This window comes from Ambystoma mexicanum, chromosome 1p (assembly GCF_040938575.1).
Source record: "Ambystoma mexicanum isolate Mex_15411 chromosome 1p, UKY_AmexF1_1, whole genome shotgun sequence".
Classification (NCBI taxonomy): domain Eukaryota; kingdom Metazoa; phylum Chordata; class Amphibia; order Caudata; family Ambystomatidae; genus Ambystoma; species Ambystoma mexicanum.
Window position 1 is genome coordinate 1,510,347,957 of NC_090921.1, and position 25,866 is coordinate 1,510,373,822.

Here is a 25,866-nt window from a genome sequence, read left to right on the forward strand (position 1 = left end):
AAATCCTTCCCATTCCAATCCTGAGACCCTTCCTATAACATGAGATGTGATATCCAACTCCTTCCCATTCCAACCTGAGACACTTCCTATAGCATGAGAAGGGATATCCAACTCCTTCCCAATCCAATCCTGAGACCCTTCCGATAGCAGAGATGTGATATCTCAATGCTTATACCAAACCTGAGACCCTTCCTATGGCATGAGATGTGATATCCAACTCCTTGCCATTCAAATCCTGAGTCCCTTCCTATAGCATGAGAAGGGATATCCAACTCCTTCCCAATCCAATCCTGAGACCCTTCCGATAGCAGCGACGTGATATCTCAATGCTTCTACCAAACCTGAGACCCTTCCTTTAGCATGAGATGTGATATCCAAATCCTTCACATTCCAATCCTGAGACCCTTCCTATAGCATGAGATGTGATATCTCAATGCTTCTAATACCAAACCTGAGATCCTTCCTATAACATGAGATGTGATATCCAATTCCTTCCCATTCCAAACCTGAGACCCTTCCTATTGGATGAGATGTGATATCCAACTCCTTCCCATTCCAACCCTGAGACCCTTCCTATAGCATGAGATGTGATGTCTCAATGCGTCTAATACCAAACCTGAGATCCTTCCTATAACATGAGATGTGATATCCAACTCCTTCCATTCCAATCCTGAGACCCGTCCTATAGCATGAGATGTGATATCTCAATGCTTATACCAAACCTGAGACCCTTCCTATAGCATGAGATGTGATATCCAACTGCTTCCCATTCCAATCCTGAGACCCTTCCTATAGCATGAGATGTGATATCTCAATGCTTCTAATACCAAACCTGAGATCCTTCCTCTAACATGAAATGTGATATCCAACTCCTTCCCTTTCCAAACCTAAGAGCCTATCTATAGCATGAGATGTGATATCCAAGTCCTTCACATTCCAACCCTTAGACCCTTCCTACAGCATGCAATATGATATCTCAATGATTCTAATAACAAACCTGAGACCCGTCCTATAACATGAGATGGGATATCCAACTCCTTCCCATTCCAATCCTGAGACACTTCCGATAGCAGAGATGTGATATCTCAATGCTTATACCAAACCTGAGACCCTTCCTATAACATGAGATGTGATATCCAAATCCTTCCCGTTCCAAACCTGAGACCCTTCCTTTAGCATGAGATGTGATATCCAGCTCCTTCCCATTCCAATCCTGAGACACTTCCGATAGCATGAGATGTGATATCTCAATGCTTCTAATATCAAAACTGAGACCCTCCCTATAGCATGATATGTGATATCTAAGTCCTTCCCATTCCAATCCTGAGACCCTCCCTATAGCATGAGATGTGATATCCAACTCCTTCCCATTCCAATCCTGAGACCCTTCCTATAGCATGAGATATGATATCTCAATACTTCTAATACCAAACGTGAGATCCTTCCGATAACATGAGATGTGATATCCAAATCCTTCCCCTTCCAAACCTGAGACCCTCCCTTTAGCATGAAATGTGATATCCAACTCCTTCCTATTCTAATCCTGAGACTCTTCTGATAGCATGAGATGTGATATCTCAATGCTTCTAATACCAAACCTGAGATCCTTCCTATAACATGAGATGTGATATCCAAATCCTTCCCCTTCCAAACCTGAGACCCTCCCTTTAGCATGCGATGTGATATCTCAATGCCTCTAATACCAAACCTGAGATCCTTCCGATAGCATGAGATGTGATATCTCAATGCTTCTAATACCAAACCTGAGATCCTTCCTATAACATGAGATGTGATATCCAAATCCTTCCCATTCCATTCCTGAGACCCTTCTGATAGCATGAGATGTGATATCTCAATGCCTCTAATACCAAACCTGAGATCCTACCTCTAACATGAAATGAGATATCCAACTCTTTCCCCTTCCAAACCTGAGAGCCTTCCTATAGCATGAGATGTGATATCCAAGTCCTTCCCATTCCAATACTGAGACCCTTCCTATAGCTTGAGATGTGATATCCAACTCCTTCCCATTCCAATTCTGAGACCCTTCCTATAGCATGAGATGTGATATCTCAATGCTTATACCAAACCTGAGAGCCTACCTATAGCATGAGATGTGATATCCAAGTCCATCCCATTCCAATCCTTAGACCCTTCCTACAGCATGCGATGTGATATCTCAATGATTCTAATACCAAACCAGAGACTCTTCCTATAACATGAGATGGGATATCCAACTCCTTCCCATTCCAATTCTGAGACCCTTCCTATACTATGAGACTTGATATCTCAATGCTTCTAATACCAAACCTGAGACCCGTAATATAACATGAGATGTGATATCCAAATCCTTCCCCTTCCAAACCTTAGACCCTTCCTTTATCATGAGATGTGATATCCAACTCCTTCCCATTCCAATCCTGAGACCCTTCCGATATCATGAGATGTGATATCTCAAAGCTTCTAATATCAAACTTGAGACCCTCCCTATAGCATGAGATGTGATATCCAAGTCCTTCCCATTCCAATCCTGAGACCCTTCCTATAGCATGAGATGTGATATCTCAATGCTTCTAATACCAAACCTGAGACCCTTCCTATAACATGAGATGGGAATATCCAACTCCTTCCCATTCCAATCTTGAGACCCTTCCGATAGCAGAGATGTGATATCTCAATGCTTATACCAAACCTGAGATCCTTCCTATAACATGAGATGTGATATCCAACTCCTTCCCATTCCAATCCTGAGACACTTCCTATAGCATGAGATGTGATATCTCACTGCTTATACCAAACCTGAGACCCTTCCCATAGCAGGAGATGTGATATCCAACTCCTTCCCATTCCAACCTGAGACACTTCCTTTAGCATGAGAAGGGATATCCAACTCCTTCCCAATCCAATCCTGAGACCCTTCCGATAGCAGAGATGTGATATCTCAATGCTTATACCAAACCTGAGACCCTTCCTATGGCATGAGATGTGATATCCAACTCCTTGCCATTCAAATCCTGAGACCCTTCCTATAGCATGAGAAGGGATATCCAACTCCTTCCCAATCCAATCCTGAGACCCTTCCGATAGCAGCGACGTGATATCTCAATGCTTCTACCAAACCTGAGACCCTTCCTTTAGCATGAGATGTGATATCCAAATCCTTCACATTCCAATCCTGAGACCCTTCCTATAGCATGAGATGTGATATCTCAATGCTTCTAATACCAAACCTGAGATCCTTCCTATAACATGAGATGTGATATCCAATTCCTTCCCATTCCAAACCTGAGACCCTTCCTATTGGATGAGATGTGATATCCAACTCCTTCCCATTCCAACCCTGAGACCCTTCCTATAGCATGAGATGTGATGTCTCAATGCGTCTAATACCAAACCTGAGATCCTTCCTATAACATGAGATGTGATATCCAACTCCTTCCATTCCAATCCTGAGACCCGTCCTATAGCATGAGATGTGATATCTCAATGCTTATACCAAACCTGAGACCCTTCCTATAGCATGAGATGTGATATCCAACTGCTTCCCATTCCAATCCTGAGACCCTTCCTATAGCATGAGATGTGATATCTCAATGCTTCTAATACCAAACCTGAGATCCTTCCTCTAACATGAAATGTGATATCCAACTCCTTCCCTTTCCAAACCTAAGAGCCTATCTATAGCATGAGATGTGATATCCAAGTCCTTCACATTCCAACCCTTAGACCCTTCCTACAGCATGCAATATGATATCTCAATGATTCTAATAACAAACCTGAGACCCGTCCTATAACATGAGATGGGATATCCAACTCCTTCCCATTCCAATCCTGAGACACTTCCGATAGCAGAGATGTGATATCTCAATGCTTATACCAAACCTGAGACCCTTCCTATAACATGAGATGTGATATCCAAATCCTTCCCATTCCAAACCTGAGACCCTTCCTTTAGCATGAGATGTGATATCCAGCTCCTTCCCATTCCAATCCTGAGACACTTCCGATAGCATGAGATGTGATATCTCAATGCTTCTAATATCAAAACTGAGACCCTCCCTATAGCATGATATGTGATATCTAAGTCCTTCCCATTCCAATCCTGAGACCCTCCCTATAGCATGAGATGTGATATCCAACTCCTTCCCATTCCAATCCTGAGACCCTTCCTATAGCATGAGATATGATATCTCAATACTTCTAATACCAAACGTGAGATCCTTCCGATAACATGAGATGTGATATCCAAATCCTTCCCCTTCCAAACCTGAGACCCTCCCTTTAGCATGAAATGTGATATCCAACTCCTTCCTATTCCAATCCTGAGACTCTTCTGATAGCATGAGATGTGATATCTCAATGCTTCTAATACCAAACCTGAGATCCTTCCGATAGCATGAGATGTGATATCTCAATGCTTCTAATACCAAACCTGAGATCCTTCCTATAACATGAGATGTGATATCCAAATCCTTCCCCTTCCAAACCTGAGACCCTCCCTTTAGCATGAGATGTGATATCTAACTCCTTCCCATTCCATTCCTGAGACCCTTCTGATAGCATGAGATGTGATATCTCAATGCCTCTAATACCAAACCTGAGATCCTACCTCTAACATGAAATGAGATATCCAACTCTTTCCCCTTCCAAACCTGAGAGCCTTCCTATAGCATGAGATGTGATATCCAAGTCCTTCCCATTCCAATACTGAGACCCTTCCTATAGCTTGAGATGTGATATCCAACTCCTTCCCATTCCAATTCTGAGACCCTTCCTATAGCATGAGATGTGATATCTCAATGCTTATACCAAACCTGAGAGCCTACCTATAGCATGAGATGTGATATCCAAGTCCATCCCATTCCAATCCTTAGACCCTTCCTACAGCATGCGATGTGATATCTCAATGATTCTAATACCAAACCAGAGACTCTTCCTATAACATGAGATGGGATATCCAACTCCTTCCCATTCCAATTCTGAGACCCTTCCTATACTATGAGACTTGATATCTCAATGCTTCTAATACCAAACCTGAGACCCGTAATATAACATGAGATGTGATATCCAAATCCTTCCCCTTCCAAACCTTAGACCCTTCCTTTATCATGAGATGTGATATCCAACTCCTTCCCATTCCAATCCTGAGACCCTTCCGATATCATGAGATGTGATATCTCAAAGCTTCTAATATCAAACTTGAGACCCTCCCTATAGCATGAGATGTGATATCCAAGTCCTTCCCATTCCAATCCTGAGACCCTTCCTATAGCATGAGATGTGATATCTCAATGCTTCTAATACCAAACCTGAGACCCTTCCTATAACATGAGATGGGAATATCCAACTCCTTCCCATTCCAATCTTGAGACCCTTCCGATAGCAGAGATGTGATATCTCAATGCTTATACCAAACCTGAGATCCTTCCTATAACATGAGATGTGATATCCAACTCCTTCCCATTCCAATCCTGAGACACTTCCTATAGCATGAGATGTGATATCTCACTGCTTATACCAAACCTGAGACCCTTCCCATAGCAGGAGATGTGATATCCAACTCCTTCCCATTCCAATCCTCAGACCCTTCCTATAGCATGAGATGTGATATCTCAATGCTTCTAATGTCAAACTTGAGACCCTACCTATAGCATGAGATGTGATATCCAAGTCCTTCCCATTCCAATCCTAAGACACTTCCTATAGCATGAGATGTGATATCTCAATGCTTCTAATACCAAACTTGAGACTCTTCCTATAACATGAGATGGGATATCCAACTCCTTCCCATTCCAATCCTGAGACCCTTTTGATAGCAGAGATGTGATATCTCAATGTTTATACCAAACCTGAGACCCTTCCTACGGCATGAGATGTCATATTCAACTCCTTCCCATTCCAATCCTGAGACCCTTCCTATAGCATGAGATTTGATATCCAACTCCTTCCCATTCCAATCCTGAGACCCTTCCTATAGCATGAGATGTGATATCTCAATGCTTCTAATACCAAACCTGAGATCCTTCCTCTAACATGAAATGTGAGATCCAACTCCTTCCCTTTCCAAACCTAAGAGCCTATCTATAGCATGAGATGTGATATCCAAGTCCTTCACATTCCAACCCTTAGACCCTTCCTACAGCATGCAATATGATATCTCAATGATTCCAATAACAAACCTGAGACCCGTCCTATAACATGAGATGGGATATCCAACTCCTTCCCATTCCAATCCTGAGACACTTCCGATAGCAGAGATGTGATATCTCAATGTTTATACCAAACCTGAGACCCTTCCTATAACATGAGATGTGATATCCAACTCCTTCCCGTTCCAAACCTGAGACCCTTCCTTTAGCATGAGATGTGATATCCAGCTCCTTCCCATTCCAATCCTGAGACACTTCCGATAGCATGAGATGTGATATCTCAATGCTTCTAATATCAAAACTGAGACCCTCCCTATAGCATGATATGTGATATCTAAGTCCTTCCCATTCCAATCCTGAGACCCTTCCTATAGCATGAGATGTGATATCTCAATGCTTCTACCAAACCTGAGACCCTTCCTTTAGCATGAGATGTGATATCCAACTCCTTCCCATTCCAATCCTGAGACCCTTCCTATAGCATGAGATGTGATATCTCAATGCTTCTACCAAACCTGAGACCCTTCCTTTAGCATGAGATGTGATATCCAACTCCTTCCTTTTCCAAACCTGAGAGCCGTTCTATAGCATGAGATGTGATATCCAGGTCCTTCCCTTTCCAATCCTTAGACCCTTCCTACAGCATGCAATATGATATCTCAATGCTTATACCAAACCTGAGAACCTTCCTATGGCCTGAGATGTCATGGCCTGAGATGTCATATACAACTCCTTCCCATTCCAATCCTGAGACCCTTCCTTTAGCATGAGATGTGATATCTCAATGCTTATACCAAATCTGAGACCCTTCCTATAGCATGAGATGTGATATCCAACTCCTTCCCATTCCAATCCTGAGACCCTTCCGATATCATGAGATGTGATATCTCAAAGCTTCTAATATCAAACTTGAGACCCTCCCTATAGCATGAGATGTGATATCCAAGTCCTTCCCATTCCAATCCTGAGACCCTTCCTATAGCATGAGATGTGATATCTCAATGCTTCTAATACCAAACCTGAGACCCTTCCTATAACATGAGATGGGAATATCCAACTCCTTCCCATTCCAATCTTGAGACCCTTCCGATAGCAGAGATGTGATATCTCAATGCTTATACCAAACCTGAGATCCTTCCTATAACATGAGATGTGATATCCAACTCCTTCCCATTCCAATCCTGAGACACTTCCTATAGCATGAGATGTGATATCTCACTGCTTATACCAAACCTGAGACCCTTCCCATAGCAGGAGATGTGATATCCAACTCCTTCCCATTCCAACCTGAGACACTTCCTATAGCATGAGAAGGGATATCCAACTCCTTCCCAATCCAATCCTGAGACCCTTCCGATAGCAGAGATGTGATATCTCAATGCTTATACCAAACCTGAGACCCTTCCTATGGCATGAGATGTGATATCCAACTCCTTGCCATTCAAATCCTGAGACCCTTCCTATAGCATGAGAAGGGATATCCAACTCCTTCCCAATCCAATCCTGAGACCCTTCCGATAGCAGCGACGTGATATCTCAATGCTTCTACCAAACCTGAGACCCTTCCTTTAGCATGAGATGTGATATCCAAATCCTTCACATTCCAATCCTGAGACCCTTCCTATAGCATGAGATGTGATATCTCAATGCTTCTAATACCAAACCTGAGATCCTTCCTATAACATGAGATGTGATATCCAATTCCTTCCCATTCCAAACCTGAGACCCTTCCTATTGGATGAGATGTGATATCCAACTCCTTCCCATTCCAACCCTGAGACCCTTCCTATAGCATGAGATGTGATGTCTCAATGCGTCTAATACCAAACCTGAGATCCTTCCTATAACATGAGATGTGATATCCAACTCCTTCCATTCCAATCCCGAGACCCGTCCTATAGCATGAGATGTGATATCTCAATGCTTATACCAAACCTGAGACCCTTCCTATAGCATGAGATGTGATATCCAACTGCTTCCCATTCCAATCCTGAGACCCTTCCTATAGCATGAGATGTGATATCGCAATGCTTCTAATACCAAACCTGAGATCCTTCCTCTAACATGAAATGTGATATCCAACTCCTTCCCTTTCCAAACCTAAGAGCCTATCTATAGCATGAGATGTGATATCCAAGTCCTTCACATTCCAACCCTTAGACCCTTCCTACAGCATGCAATATGATATCTCAATGATTCTAATAACAAACCTGAGACCCGTCCTATAACATGAGATGGGATATCCAACTCCTTCCCATTCCAATCCTGAGACACTTCCGATAGCAGAGATGTGATATCTCAATGCTTATACCAAACCTGAGACCCTTCCTATAACATGAGATGTGATATCCAAATCCTTCCCATTCCAAACCTGAGACCCTTCCTTTAGCATGAGATGTGATATCCAGCTCCTTCCCATTCCAATCCTGAGACACTTCCGATAGCATGAGATGTGATATCTCAATGCTTCTAATATCAAAACTGAGACCCTCCCTATAGCATGATATGTGATATCTAAGTCCTTCCCATTCCAATCCTGAGACCCTCCCTATAGCATGAGATGTGATATCCAACTCCTTCCCATTCCAATCCTGAGACCCTTCCTATAGCATGAGATATGATATCTCAATACTTCTAATACCAAACGTGAGATCCTTCCGATAACATGAGATGTGATATCCAAATCCTTCCCCTTCCAAACCTGAGACCCTCCCTTTAGCATGAAATGTGATATCCAACTCCTTCCTATTCCAATCCTGAGACTCTTCTGATAGCATGAGATGTGATATCTCAATGCTTCTAATACCAAACCTGAGATCCTTCCGATAGCATGAGATGTGATATCTCAATGCTTCTAATACCAAACCTGAGATCCTTCCTATAACATGAGATGTGATATCCAAATCCTTCCCCTTCCAAACCTGAGACCCTCCCTTTAGCATGAGATGTGATATCTAATTCCTTCCCATTCCATTCCTGAGACCCTTCTGATAGCATGAGATGTGATATCTCAATGCCTCTAATACCAAACCTGAGATCCTACCTCTAACATGAAATGAGATATCCAACTCTTTCCCCTTCCAAACCTGAGAGCCTTCCTATAGCATGAGATGTGATATCCAAGTCCTTCCCATTCCAATACTGAGACCCTTCCTATAGCTTGAGATGTGATATCCAACTCCTTCCCATTCCAATTCTGAGACCCTTCCTATAGCATGAGATGTGATATCTCAATGCTTATACCAAACCTGAGAGCCTACCTATAGCATGAGATGTGATATCCAAGTCCATCCCATTCCAATCCTTAGACCCTTCCTACAGCATGCGATGTGATATCTCAATGATTCTAATACCAAACCAGAGACTCTTCCTATAACATGAGATGGGATATCCAACTCCTTCCCATTCCAATTCTGAGACCCTTCCTATACTATGAGACTTGATATCTCAATGCTTCTAATACCAAACCTGAGACCCGTAATATAACATGAGATGTGATATCCAAATCCTTCCCCTTCCAAACCTTAGACCCTTCCTTTATCATGAGATGTGATATCCAACTCCTTCCCATTCCAATCCTGAGACCCTTCCGATATCATGAGATGTGATATCTCAAAGCTTCTAATATCAAACTTGAGACCCTCCCTATAGCATGAGATGTGATATCCAAGTCCTTCCCATTCCAACCCTTAGACCCTTCCTACAGCATGCAATATGATATCTCAATGATTCTAATAACAAACCTGAGACCCGTCCTATAACATGAGATGGGATATCCAACTCCTTCCCATTCCAATCCTGAGACACTTCCGATAGCAGAGATGTGATATCTCAATGCTTATACCAAACCTGAGACCCTTCCTATAACATGAGATGTGATATCCAAATCCTTCCCATTCCAAACCTGAGACCCTTCCTTTAGCATGAGATGTGATATCCAGCTCCTTCCCATTCCAATCCTGAGACACTTCCGATAGCATGAGATGTGATATCTCAATGCTTCTAATATCAAAACTGAGACCCTCCCTATAGCATGATATGTGATATCTAAGTCCTTCCCATTCCAATCCTGAGACCCTCCCTATAGCATGAGATGTGATATCCAACTCCTTCCCATTCCAATCCTGAGACCCTTCCTATAGCATGAGATATGATATCTCAATACTTCTAATACCAAACGTGAGATCCTTCCGATAACATGAGATGTGATATCCAAATCCTTCCCCTTCCAAACCTGAGACCCTCCCTTTAGCATGAAATGTGATATCCAACTCCTTCCTATTCCAATCCTGAGACTCTTCTGATAGCATGAGATGTGATATCTCAATGCTTCTAATACCAAACCTGAGATCCTTCCGATAGCATGAGATGTGATATCTCAATGCTTCTAATACCAAACCTGAGATCCTTCCTATAACATGAGATGTGATATCCAAATCCTTCCCCTTCCAAACCTGAGACCCTCCCTTTAGCATGAGATGTGATATCTAATTCCTTCCCATTCCATTCCTGAGACCCTTCTGATAGCATGAGATGTGATATCTCAATGCCTCTAATACCAAACCTGAGATCCTACCTCTAACATGAAATGAGATATCCAACTCTTTCCCCTTCCAAACCTGAGAGCCTTCCTATAGCATGAGATGTGATATCCAAGTCCTTCCCATTCCAATACTGAGACCCTTCCTATAGCTTGAGATGTGATATCCAACTCCTTCCCATTCCAATTCTGAGACCCTTCCTATAGCATGAGATGTGATATCTCAATGCTTATACCAAACCTGAGAGCCTACCTATAGCATGAGATGTGATATCCAAGTCCATCCCATTCCAATCCTTAGACCCTTCCTACAGCATGCGATGTGATATCTCAATGATTCTAATACCAAACCAGAGACTCTTCCTATAACATGAGATGGGATATCCAACTCCTTCCCATTCCAATTCTGAGACCCTTCCTATACTATGAGACTTGATATCTCAATGCTTCTAATACCAAACCTGAGACCCGTAATATAACATGAGATGTGATATCCAAATCCTTCCCCTTCCAAACCTTAGACCCTTCCTTTATCATGAGATGTGATATCCAACTCCTTCCCATTCCAATCCTGAGACCCTTCCGATATCATGAGATGTGATATCTCAAAGCTTCTAATATCAAACTTGAGACCCTCCCTATAGCATGAGATGTGATATCCAAGTCCTTCCCATTCCAATCCTGAGACCCTTCCTATAGCATGAGATGTGATATCTCAATGCTTCTAATACCAAACCTGAGACCCTTCCTATAACATGAGATGGGAATATCCAACTCCTTCCCATTCCAATCTTGAGACCCTTCCGATAGCAGAGATGTGATATCTCAATGCTTATACCAAACCTGAGATCCTTCCTATAACATGAGATGTGATATCCAACTCCTTCCCATTCCAATCCTGAGACACTTCCTATAGCATGAGATGTGATATCTCACTGCTTATACCAAACCTGAGACCCTTCCCATAGCAGGAGATGTGATATCCAACTCCTTCCCATTCCAATCCTCAGACCCTTCCTATAGCATGAGATGTGATATCTCAATGCTTCTAATGTCAAACTTGAGACCCTACCTATAGCATGAGATGTGATATCCAAGTCCTTCCCATTCCAATCCTAAGACACTTCCTATAGCATGAGATGTGATATCTCAATGCTTCTAATACCAAACTTGAGACTCTTCCTATAACATGAGATGGGATATCCAACTCCTTCCCATTCCAATCCTGAGACCCTTTTGATAGCAGAGATGTGATATCTCAATGTTTATACCAAACCTGAGACCCTTCCTACGGCATGAGATGTCATATTCAACTCCTTCCCATTCCAATCCTGAGACCCTTCCTATAGCATGAGATTTGATATCCAACTCCTTCCCATTCCAATCCTGAGACCCTTCCTATAGCATGAGATGTGATATCTCAATGCTTCTAATACCAAACCTGAGATCCTTCCTCTAACATGAAATGTGAGATCCAACTCCTTCCCTTTCCAAACCTAAGAGCCTATCTATAGCATGAGATGTGATATCCAAGTCCTTCACATTCCAACCCTTAGACCCTTCCTACAGCATGCAATATGATATCTCAATGATTCCAATAACAAACCTGAGACCCGTCCTATAACATGAGATGGGATATCCAACTCCTTCCCATTCCAATCCTGAGACACTTCCGATAGCAGAGATGTGATATCTCAATGTTTATACCAAACCTGAGACCCTTCCTATAACATGAGATGTGATATCCAACTCCTTCCCGTTCCAAATCTGAGACCCTTCCTTTAGCATGAGATGTGATATCCAGCTCCTTCCCATTCCAATCCTGAGACACTTCCGATAGCATGAGATGTGATATCTCAATGCTTCTAATATCAAAACTGAGACCCTCCCTATAGCATGATATGTGATATCCAGCTCCTTCCCATTCCAATCCTGAGACACTTCCGATAGCATGAGATGTGATATCTCAATGCTTCTAATATCAAAACTGAGACCCTCCCTATAGCATGATATGTGATAACTAAGTCCTTCCCATTCCAATCCTGAGACCCTTCCTATAGCATGAGATGTGATATCTCAATGCTTCTACCAAACCTGAGACCCTTCCTTTAGCATGAGATGTGATATCCAACTCCTTCCCATTCCAATCCTGAGACCCTTCCTATAGCATGAGATGTGATATCTCAATGCTTCTACCAAACCTGAGACCCTTCCTTTAGCATGAGATGTGATATCCAACTCCTTCCCTTTCCAAACCTGAGAGCCGTTCTATAGCATGAGATGTGATATCCAGGTCCTTCCCATTCCAATCCTTAGACCCTTCCTACAGCATGCAATATGATATCTCAATGCTTATACCAAACCTGAGAACCTTCCTATGGCCTGAGATGTCATGGCCTGAGATGTCATATACAACTCCTTCCCATTCCAATCCTGAGACCCTTCCTTTAGCATGAGATGTGATATCTCAATGCTTATACCAAATCTGAGACCCTTCCTATAGCATGAGATGTGATATCCAGTTCCTTCCCATTCCAATCCTGAGACCCTCCCTATAGCATGAGATGTGATATCTCAATGCTTATACCAAACCTGAGAGCCTACCTATAACATGAGATGTGATATCCAAGTCCATCCCATTCCAATCCTTAGACCCTTCCTACAGCATGCGATGTGATATCTCAATGATTCTAATACCAAACCAGAGACTCTTCCTATAACATGAGATGGGATATCCAACTCCTTCCCATTCCAATCCTGAGCCGCTTCCGATAGCAGAGATGTGATATCTCAATGCTTATACCAAACCTGAGACCCTTCCTATAACATGAGATGTGATATCCAACTCCTTCCCGTTCCAAACCTGAGACACTAACTATAGCATATGTGATATCCAACTCCTTCCCATTCCAAACATGAGACCCTTCCTATAGCAAGAAAGTAATATCCAACTCCTACCCATTCCAATCCTGAGACCCTTCCTATAGCAAGAGATGTGATATCCAAATCCTTCCCATTCCAATCCTGAGACCCTTCCTATAACATGAGATGGGATATCCAACTCCTTCCCATTCCAACCTGAGACACTTCCTAAAGCATGAGAAGGGATATCCAACTCCTTCCCAATCCAATCCTGAGACCCTTCCGATAGCAGAGATGTGATATCTCAATGCTTATACCAAACCTGAGACCCTTCCTATGGCATGAGATGTGATATCCAACTCCTTGCCATTCAAATCCTGAGACCCTTCCTATAGCATGAGAAGGGATATCCAACTCCTTCCCAATCCAATCCTGAGACCCTTCCGATAGCAGCGACGTGATATCTCAATGGTTCTACCAAACCTGAGACCCTTCCTTTAGCATGAGATGTGATATCCAAATCCTTCACATTCCAATCCTGAGACCCTTCCTATAGCATGAGATGTGATATCTCAATGCTTCTAATACCAAACCTGAGATCCTTCCTATAACATGAGATGTGATATCCAATTCCTTCCCATTCCAAACCTGAGACCCTTCCTATTGGATGAGATGTGATATCCAACTCCTTCCCATTCCAACCCTGAGACCCTTCCTATAGCATGAGATGTGATGTCTCAATGCGTCTAATACCAAACCTGAGATCCTTCCTATAACATGAGATGTGATATCCAACTCCTTCCATTCCAATCCTGAGACCCGTCCTATAGCATGAGATGTGATATCTCAATGCTTATACCAAACCTGAGACCCTTCCTATAGCATGAGATGTGATATCCAACTGCTTCCCATTCCAATCCTGAGACCCTTCCTATAGCATGAGATGTGATATCTCAATGCTTCCAATACCAAACCTGAGATCCTTCCTCTAACATGAAATGTGATATCCAACTCCTTCCCTTTCCAAACCTAAGAGCCTATCTATAGCATGAGATGTGATATCCAAGTCCTTCACATTCCAACCCTTAGACCCTTCCTACAGCATGCAATATGATATCTCAATGATTCTAATAACAAACCTGAGACCCGTCCTATAACATGAGATGGGATATCCAACTCCTTCCCATTCCAATCCTGAGACACTTCCGATAGCAGAGATGTGATATCTCAATGCTTATACCAAACCTGAGACCCTTCCTATAACATGAGATGTGATATCCAAATCCTTCCCGTTCCAAACCTGAGACCCTTCCTTTAGCATGAGATGTGATATCCAGCTCCTTCCCATTCCAATCCTGAGACACTTCCGATAGCATGAGATGTGATATCTCAATGCTTCTAATATCAAAACTGAGACCCTCCCTATAGCATGATATGTGATATCTAAGTCCTTCCCATTCCAATCCTGAGACCCTCCCTATAGCATGAGATGTGATATCCAACTCCTTCCCATTCCAATCCTGAGACCCTTCCTATAGCATGAGATATGATATCTCAATACTTCTAATACCAAACGTGAGATCCTTCCGATAACATGAGATGTGATATCCAAATCCTTCCCCTTCCAAACCTGAGACCCTCCCTTTAGCATGAAATGTGATATCCAACTCCTTCCCATTCCAATCCTGAGACTCTTCTGATAGCATGAGATGTGATATCTCAATGCTTCTAATACCAAACCTGAGATCCTTCCGATAGCATGAGATGTGATATCTCAATGCTTCTAATACCAAACCTGAGATCCTTCCTATAACATGAGATGTGATATCCAAATCCTTCCCCTTCCAAACCTGAGACCCTCCCTTTAGCATGAGATGTGATATCTAACTCCTTCCCATTCCATTCCTGAGACCCTTCTGATAGCATGAGATGTGATATCTCAATGCCTCTAATACCAAACCTGAGATCCTACCTCTAACATGAAATGAGATATCCAACTCTTTCCCCTTCCAAACCTGAGAGCCTTCCTATAGCATGAGATGTGATATCTAAGTCCTTCCCATTCCAATACTGAGACCCTTCCTACAGCTTGAGATGTGATATCCAACTCCTTCCCATTCCAATTCTGAGACCCTTCCTATAGCATGAGATGTGATATCTCAATGCTTATACCAAACCTGAGAGCCTACCTATAGCATGAGATGTGATATCCAAATCCATCCCATTCCAATCCTTAGACCCTTCCTACAGCATGCGATGTGATATCTCAATGATTCTAATACCAAATCAGAGACTCTTCCTATAACATGAGATGGGATATCCAACTCCTTCCCATTCCAATTCTGAGACCCTTCCTATACTATGAGACTTGATATCTCAATGCTTCTAATACCAAACCTGAGACCCGTAATATAACATGAGATGTGATATCCAAATCCTTCCCCTTCCAAACCTTAGACCCTTCCTTTATCATGAGATGTGATATCCAACTCCTTCCCATTCCAATCCTGAGACCCTTCCGATATCATGAGATGTGATATCTCAAAGCTTCTAATATCAAACTTGAGACCCTCCCTATAGCATGAGATGTGATATCCAAGTCCTTCCCATTCCAATCCTGAGAAGACCCTTCCTATAGCATGAGATGTGATATCTCAATGCTTCTAATACCAAACCTGAGACCCTTCCTATAACATGAGATGGGAATATCCAACTCCTTCCCATTCCAATCTTGAGACCCTTCCGATAGCAGAGATGTGATATCTCAATGCTTATACCACACCTGAGATCCTTCCTATAACATGAGATGTGATATCCAACTCCTTCCCATTCCAATCCTGAGACACTTCCTATAGCATGAGATGTGATATCTCACTGCTTATACCAAACCTGAGACCCTTCCCATAGCAGGAGATGTGATATCCAACTCCTTCCCATTCCAATCCTCAGACCCTTCCTATAGCATGAGATGTGATATCTCAATGCTTCTAATGTCAAACTTGAGACCCTACCTATAGCATGAGATGTGATATCCAAGTCCTTCCTATTCCAATCCTGAGACACTTCCTATAGCATGAGATGTGATATCTCAATGCTTCTAATACCAAACCTGAGACTCTTCCTATAACATGAGATGGGATATCCAACTCCTTCCAATTCCAATCCTGAGACCCTTTTGATAGCAGAGATGTGATATCTCAATGTTTATACCAAACCTGAGACCCTTCCTACGGCATGAGATGTCATATTCAACTCCTTCCCATTCCAATCCTGAGACCCTTCCTATAGCATGAGATTTGATATCCAACTCCTTCCCATTCCAATCCTGAGACCCTTCCTATAGCATGAGATGTGATGTCTCAATGCTTCTAATACCAAACCTGAGATCCTTCCTATAACATGAGATGTGATATCCAACTCCTTCCATTCCAATCCTGAGACCCTTCCTATAGCATGAGATGTGATATCTCAATGCTTATACCAAACCTGAGACCCTTCCTATAGCATGAGATGTGATATCCAACTCCTTCCCATTCCAATCCTGAGACCCTTCCTATAGCCTGAGATGTGATATCTCAATGCCTCTAATACCAAACCTGAGATCCTTCCTCTAACATGAAATGTGATATCCAACTCCTTCACTTTCCAAACCTGAGAGCCTATCTATAGCATGAGATGTGATATCCAAGTCCTTCGCATTCCAATCCTTAGACCCTTCCTACAGCATGCAATATGATAACTCAATGATTCTAATAAAAAACCTGAGACCCGTCCTATAACATGAGATGTGATATCCAACTCCTTCCCGTTCCAAACCTGAGACCCTTCCTTTAGCATGAGATGTGATATCCAGCTCCTTCCCATTCCAATCCTGAGACACTTCCGATAGCATGAGATGTGATATCTCAATGCTTCTAATATCAAAACTGAGACCCTCCCTATAGCATGATATGTGATATCTAAGTCCTTCCCATTCCAATCCTGAGACCCTTCCTATAGCATGAGATGTGATATCTCAATGCTTCTACCAAACCTGAGACCCTTCCTTTAGCATGAGATGTGATATCAAACTCCTTCCCATTCCAATCCTGAGACCCTTCCTATAGCATGAGATGTGATATCTAAATACTTCTAATACCAAACCTGAGATCCTTCCGATAACATGAGATGTGATATCTCAATACTTCTAATACCAAACCTGAGATCCATCCTATAACATGAGATGTGATATCCAAATCCTTCCCCTTCCAAACCTGAGACCCTCCCTTTAGCATGAGATGTGATATCCAACTCCTTCCCATTCCAATCCTGAGACCCTTCTGATAGCATAAGATATGATATCTCAATGCTTCTATACCAAACCTGAGATCCTTCCGATAGCATGAGATGTGATATCTCAATACTTCTAATACCAAACCTGAGATCCTTCCTATAACATGAGATGTGATATCCAAATCCTTATCTTCCAAACCTGAGACCCTCCCTTTACCATGAGATGTGATATCCAACTCCTTCCCATTCCAATCCTGAGACTCTTCTGATAGCATAAGATATGATATCTCAATGCTTCTATACCAAACCTGAGATCCTTCTGATAGCATGAGATGTGATATCTCAATGCTTCTAATACCAAACCTGAGATCCTACCTCTAACATGAAATGTGATATCCAACTCTTTCCCCTTGCAAACCTGAGAGCCTTCCTATAGCATGAGATGTGATATCCAAGTCCTTCCCATTCCAATCCTGAGACCCTTCCTATAACATGAGATGTGATATCCAACTCCTTCCCATTCCAACCTGAGACCCTTCCTATAGCATGAGATGGGATATCTAACTCCTTCCAAATCCAATCCCGATACCCTTCCGATAGCATGAGATGTGATAACCCAATGCTTCTACCAAACCTGAGACCCATATTATGGCATGAGATGTGATATCAAACTCCTTCCCATTCTAATCCTGAGACCCTTCCTATAGCTTGAAATGTGATATCCAACTCCTTCCCATTCCAATTCTGAGACCCTTCCTATACCATGAGACTTGATATCTCAATGCTTCTAATACCAAACCTGAGACCCGTCCTATAACATGAGATGTGATATCCAAATCCTTCCCCTTCCAAACCTTAGACCCTTCCTTTATCATGAGATGTGATATCCAACTCCTTCCCATTCCAATCTTGAGACCCTTCCGATATCATGAAATGTGATATCTCAATGCTTCTATCAAACTTGAGACCCTCCCTATAGCATGAGATGTGATATCCAACTCCTTCCCATTCCAATCCTGAGACCCTTCTGATAGCATAAGATATGATATCTCAATGCTTCTATACCAAACCTGAGATCCTTCCGATAGCATGAGATGTGATATCTCAATACTTCTAATACCAAACCTGAGATCCTTCCTATAACATGAGATGTGATATCCAAATCCTTATCTTCCAAACCTGAGACCCTCCCTTTACCATGAGATGTGATATCCAACTCCTTCCCATTCCAATCCTGAGACTCTTCTGATAGCATAAGATATGATATCTCAATGCTTCTATACCAAACCTGAGATCCTTCTGATAGCATGAGATGTGATATCTCAATGCTTCTAATACCAAACCTGAGATCCTACCTCTAACATGAAATGTGATATCCAACTCTTTCCCCTTGCAAACCTGAGAGCCTTCCTATAGCATGAGATGTGATATCCAAGTCCTTCCCATTCCAATCCTGAGACCCTTCCTATAACATGAGATGTGATATCCAACTCCTTCCCATTCCAACCTGAGACCCTTCCTATAGCATGAGATGGGATATCCAACTCCTTCCAAATCCAATCCCGATACCCTTCCGATAGCATGAGATGTGATAACCCAATGCTTCTACCAAACCTGAGACCCATATTATGGCTTGAAATGTGATATCCAACTCCTTCCCATTCCAATTCTGAGACCCTTCCTATACCATGAGACTTGATATCTCAATGCTTCTAATACCAAACCTGAGACCCGTCCTATAACATGAGATGTGATATCCAAATCCTTCCCCTTCCAAACCTTAGACCCTTCCTTTATCATGAGATGTGATATCCAACTCCTTCCCATTCCAATCTTGAGACCCTTCCGATATCATGAAATGTGATATCTCAATGCTTCTATCAAACTTGAGACCCTCCCTATAGCATGAGATGTGATATCCAAGTCCTTCCCATTCCAATCCTGAGACCCTTCCTATAGCATGAGATGTGATATCTCAATGCTTCTAATACCAAACCTGAGACCCTTCCTATAACATGAGATGGGAATATCCAACTCCTTCCCATTCCAATCCTTAGACCCTTCCTACAGCATGCAATATGATATCTCAATGATTTTAATAAAAAACCTGAGACCCGTCCTATAACATGAGATGGGATATCCAACTCCTTCCCATTCCAATCCTGAGACACTTCCGATAGCAGAGATGTGATATCTCAATGTTTATACCAAACCTGAGACCCTTCCTATAACATGAGATGTGATATCCAACTCCTTCCCATTCCAATCCTGAGACCCTTCCTATAGCATGAGATGTGATATCCAACTCCATCCCATTCCAATCCTGAGACCCTTCCTATAGCATGAGATGTGATGTCTCAATGCTTCTAATACCAAACCTGAGATCCTTCCTTTAACATGAGATGTGATATCCAACTCCTTCCATTCCAATCCTTAGACCCTTCCTACAGCATGCAATATGATATCTCAATGATTTTAATAAAAAACCTGAGACCCGTCCTATAACATGAGATGGGATATCCAACTCCTTCCCATTCCAATCCTGAGACACTTCCGATAGCAGAGATGTGATATAACAATGTTTATACCAAACCTGAGACCCTTCCTATAACATGAGATGTGATATCCAACTCCTTCCCGTTCCAAACCTGAGACCCTTCCTTTAGCATGAGATGTGATATCCAGCTCCTTCCCATTCCAATCCTGAGACACTTCCGATAGCATGAGATGTGATATCTTAATGCTTCTAATATCAAAACTGAGACCCTCCCTATAGCATATGTGATATCTAAATCCTTCCCATTCCAATCCTGAGACCCTATAGCATGAGATGTGCTATCTCAATGCTTATCCTTGATTCCTGTAGTAAATTGATTTCCTTTGCAGGCCGACTCCTGTCACGAATGCCTTGTCTGCATGCATTCTCTCCTGGCCATTCGCTCACCGTGGCTATTTGCCTACCCCCTTCCTCTCTCAGTGGATGGACTTCTCCATCCTAGCCTCCTACCACTCAACTCCGCCTACTTGGAGAATTCAACATGAACCTGTATGCTTCCTGACCTGGACTTTTACGAGATCTGCAACTCTTCATGTCGCTGGCCCTACACACTGCAGGGAATACTCAGGATTTTCTGATCTCAGACCTCCCCCTCTGTAACCCTCTCAACAATCCTCTCCCGTGGTGATCAAGTTCTCATCTCCAAAGAAGGCTAACTGCCAGCTATTCCTCCTCAGAGGAGTTCTCCCTTTCTGTCCCTGCTCCCTGCACAGTTTCGCGATGCAAACACTCGCTTTCCTGCTCTCTGGCTTAGACGCTTTTCCTTCTCAGAGGCCTTCTTCCTTTCTGCCCTTTTCGCGTTGCAAGTACTCGCTTCCCAGCTCTCTGGTTTAGACGCGTGTTCCCTGCCTTCTCTCCTCTTCCCGCTGCCTTCAAATCAAAAAATGAGCTCCAAAAGATACACAGTGCTCAGAATGCTCTATAACACCCATTATTCAACATATAGCCGTAACCCGCTAGACGTATTGAAACGTGCTGTAAACTAGCAAAAACAGCTAGAAAATGTACTTTCCTCGCGTTTTTGTAAATGCTAATTCTGATGGGTTCCCATGTATGTACTGTCCGTGCGTTTGTTGTCGAATCCTGAAGTTTTTTAACCACTGTTCTCCCATACAAGGGGGGGTCAACGTCTACTGCTGTTCACAGGCTGAATGTATACGGCTGAAATCTTCAAGGCATTATCAGCTTTCCTGACTGTTTTGGAACGTGTATTTGCCATCTGTTAATGCAGTCGCCCCGTGTTCATCGTCCCTTCTACTTCACAGGCTGCACTCCCCTGGTGATCACATTCTCCTCTCCAGAGCAGGCTGACTACCAGCTGCTCCTCCTCATAGCCGTTCCGCGTTGCATGTACTCGCTTCCCAGCTCTCTGGTTGAGATGCGTGTTCCCTGCCTTCTCTCCTCTTGCTACAGCCTTCCAATTTGCTCCACAAGATACAGTGTTCAGAATGCTTTATAACACCCATTATTCAACATATAGCTGTAACCCGATAGACGTATTGAAACGTGCTAAAAACTAGCAAAAACAGCTAGAAAATGTACTTCCCTCGCGTTTTGGTAAATGCAGGGTACACACGTCTAAACCAGAGAGCAGGGAAGCGAGCATTTCAGCAGTATAAATTCAGCCTGTGAACAACACATTTTGACCCTCCCTTGTATGGGAGAAGAGTGGTTCAAAAGACCAGGATTCGACTGAACAAACGCACGAACAGAGTACAAAATGGGAATCCACCAGAATTCGCATTTACCAAAACGCGAGGAAAGTACATGTTCTAGCTGTTTCTGCTCGTTTTTAGCACGTTTCAATACGTCTAGCGGGTTACAGCTATATGTTGAATAATGGGTGTTATAAAGCATTCTGAACACTGTATCTTGTGGAGTTCATTGGAAGGCTGTAGGAAGAGGAGAGAAAGCAGGGAACACGCATCTAAACCAGAGAGCTGGGAAGCGAGTACATGCAACGCGAAACGGTGCAGGGAGCAGGGACAGAAAGGATGAACGCCTATGAGGAGGAGCAGCTGGTAGTCAGCCTGCTCTGGAGAGGAGAATGTGATCACCAGGGGAGTGCAGCCTGTAAAGTAGAAGGGACTATGAACACAGGGCGACTGCATTAACAGATGGCAAATACACGTTCCAAAACAGTCAGGAAAGCTGATAATGCCTTGAAGATTTCAGCCGTATACAATCAGCCTATGAACAGCAGTAGACGTTGACCCCCCCCCCCCTTGTATGGGAGAACAGTGGTTAAAAACTTCAGCATTCGACAACAAACGCACGGACAGTATACATGGGAACCCATCAGAATTAGCATTTACAAAAACGCGAGGAAAGTACATTTTCTAGCTGTTTTTGCTAGTTTACAGCACGTATCAATACGTCTAGCGGGTTACGGCTATATGTTGAATAATGGGTGTTATAGAGCATTCTGAGCACTGTGTATCTTTTGGAGCTCATTTTTTGATTTGAAGGCAGCGGGAAGAGGAGAGAAGGCAGGGAACACGCGTCTAAACCAGAGAGCTGGGAAGCGAGTACTTGCAACGCGAAAAGGGCAGAAAGCAAGAAGGCCTCTGAGAAGGAAAAGCGTCTAAACAAGAGAGCAGGGAAGCGAGTGTTTGCAACGCGAAACGGTGCAGGGAGCAGGGACAGAAAGGGAGAACTCCTCTGAGGAGGAACAGCTGGCAGTTAGCCTTCTTTGAAGATGAGAACTTGATCACCACGGGAGAGGATTGTTGAGAGGGTTACAGAGGGGGAGGTCTGAGATCAGAAAATCCTGAGTATTCCCTGCAGTGTGTAGGGCCAGCGACATGAAGTGTTGCAGATCTCGTAAAAGTCCAGGTCAGGAAGCATACAGGTTCATGTTGAATTCTCCAAGTAGGCGGAGTTGAGTGGTAGGAGGCTAGGACGGAGAAGTCCATCCACTGAGAGAGGAAGGGGGTAGGCAAATAGCCACGGTGAGAGAATGGCCAGGAGAGAATGCATGCAGACAAGGCATTCGTGACAGGAGTCGGCCTGCAAAGGAAATCAATTTACTACAGGAATCAAGGATAAGCATTGAGATATCACATCTCATGCTATAGGAAGGGTCTCAGGATTGGAATGGGAAGGACTTAGATATCACATATCATGCTATAGGGAGGGTCTCAGTTTAGATATTAGAAGCATTGAGATATCACATCTCATGCTATCGGAAGTGTCTCAGGATTGGAATGGGAAGGAGCTGGATATCACATCTCATGCTAAAGGAAGGGTCTCAGGTTTGGAACGGGAAGGAGTTGGATATCACATCTCATGTTATAGGAAGGGTCTCAGGTTTGGTATAAACATTGAGATATCACATCTCAGGCTATAGGAAGGGTCTCAGGATTGGAATGGGAAGGAGTTGGATATCACATCTCATGCTATAGGAAGGGTCTCAGGATTGGAATGGGAAGGAGTTGGATATCACATTGGATATTCCGATCTCATGTTATAGGAAGGATCTCAGGTTTCGTATTAGAAGCATTGAGATATCACATCTCATGCTATAGGAAGGGTCTCAGGATTGGAATGGGAAGGACTTGGATATCACATCTCATGCTATAAGGAGGGTCTCAAGTTTGATATTAGAAGCATTGAGATATCACATTTACTGATATCGGAAGGGTCTCAAGATTGGAATGGGAAGGAGTTGGATATCACATCTCATGATAAAGGAAGGGTCTAAGGTTTGGAAGGGGAAGGATTTGGATATCACATCTCATGTTATAGGACGGGTCTCAGGTTTGGTATTAGAAGCATTGAGATATCAAGTCTCATGGTATAGGAAGGGTCTCAGAATTGGAATGGGAAGGAGTTGGATATCACATCTCAAGCTATAGGAAGGGTCTCAGGATTAGAATGGGAAGGAGTTTGATATCACATCTCATGCCATAGTATGGGTCTCAGGTTTGGTAGAAGCATTGGGATATCACATCTCATGCTATCGGAAGGTTATCAGGATTGGATTTGGAAGGAGTTGGATATCCCATCTCATGCTATAGGAAGGGTCTCAGGTTGGAATGGGAAGGAGTTGGATATCACATCTCATGTTATAGGACGGGTCTCAGGATTGGAATGGGAAGGACTTGGATATCACATCTCATGCTATAGGAAGGCTCTCAGGTTTGCAAGGGGAAAGAGTTGGATATCACATTTCATGTTAGAGGTAGGATCTCAGGTTTGGTATTAGAAGTATTGAGATATCACATCTCATGCTATCAGAAGGATCTCAGGTTTGGTATAGAAGCATTGAGATATCATATCTTATGCTATCAGAAGAGTCTCAGGATTGGAATGGGAAGGAGTTGGATATCACATCTCATGGTAAAGGAAGGGTCTCAGGTTTGGAAGATAAGGATTTGGATATCACATCTCATGTTATAGGAAGGATCTCAGGTTTGGTATTAGAAGTATTGAGATATCACATCTCATGCTATCGGAAGGATCTCAGGTTTGGTATAGAAGCATTGAGATATATCTTATGCTATCAGAAGGGTCTCAGGATTGGAATGGGAAGGAGTTGGATATCACATCTCATGCTAAAGGGAGGGTCTCAGGTTTGGAAGGGGAAGGATTTGGATATCACATCTCATGTTATAGGACGGGTCTCAGGTTTGGTATTAGAAGCATTGAGATATCAAGTCTCATGGTATAGGAAGGGTCTCAGAATTGGAATGGGAAGGAGTTGGATATCACATCTCAAGCTATAGGAAGGGTCTCAGGATTAGAATGGGAAGGAGTTTGATATCACATCTCATGCCATAGTATGGGTCTCAGGTTTGGTAGAAGCATTGGGATATCACATCTCATGCTATCGGAAGGTTATCAGGATTGGATTTGGAAGGAGTTGGATATCCCATCTCATGCTATAGGAAGGGTCTCAGGTTGGAATGGGAAGGAGTTGGATATCACATCTCATGTTATAGGACGGGTCTCAGGATTGGAATGGGAAGGACTTGGATATCACATCTCATGCTATAGGAAGGCTCTCAGGTTTGCAAGGGGAAAGAGTTGGATATCACATTTCATGTTAGAGGTAGGATCTCAGGTTTGGTATTAGAAGTATTGAGATATCACATCTCATGCTATCAGAAGGATCTCAGGTTTGGTATAGAAGCATTGAGATATCATATCTTATGCTATCAGAAGAGTCTCAGGATTGGAATGGGAAGGAGTTGGATATCACATCTCATGGTAAAGGAAGGGTCTCAGGTTTGGAAGATAAGGATTTGGATATCACATCTCATGTTATAGGAAGGATCTCAGGTTTGGTATTAGAAGTATTGAGATATCACATCTCATGCTATCGGAAGGATCTCAGGTTTGGTATAGAAGCATTGAGATATATCTTATGCTATCAGAAGGGTCTCAGGATTGGAATTCGAAGGAGTTGGATATCACATCTCATGCTAAAGGGAGGGTCTCAGGTTTGGAAGGGGAAGGATTTGGATATCACATCTCATGTTATA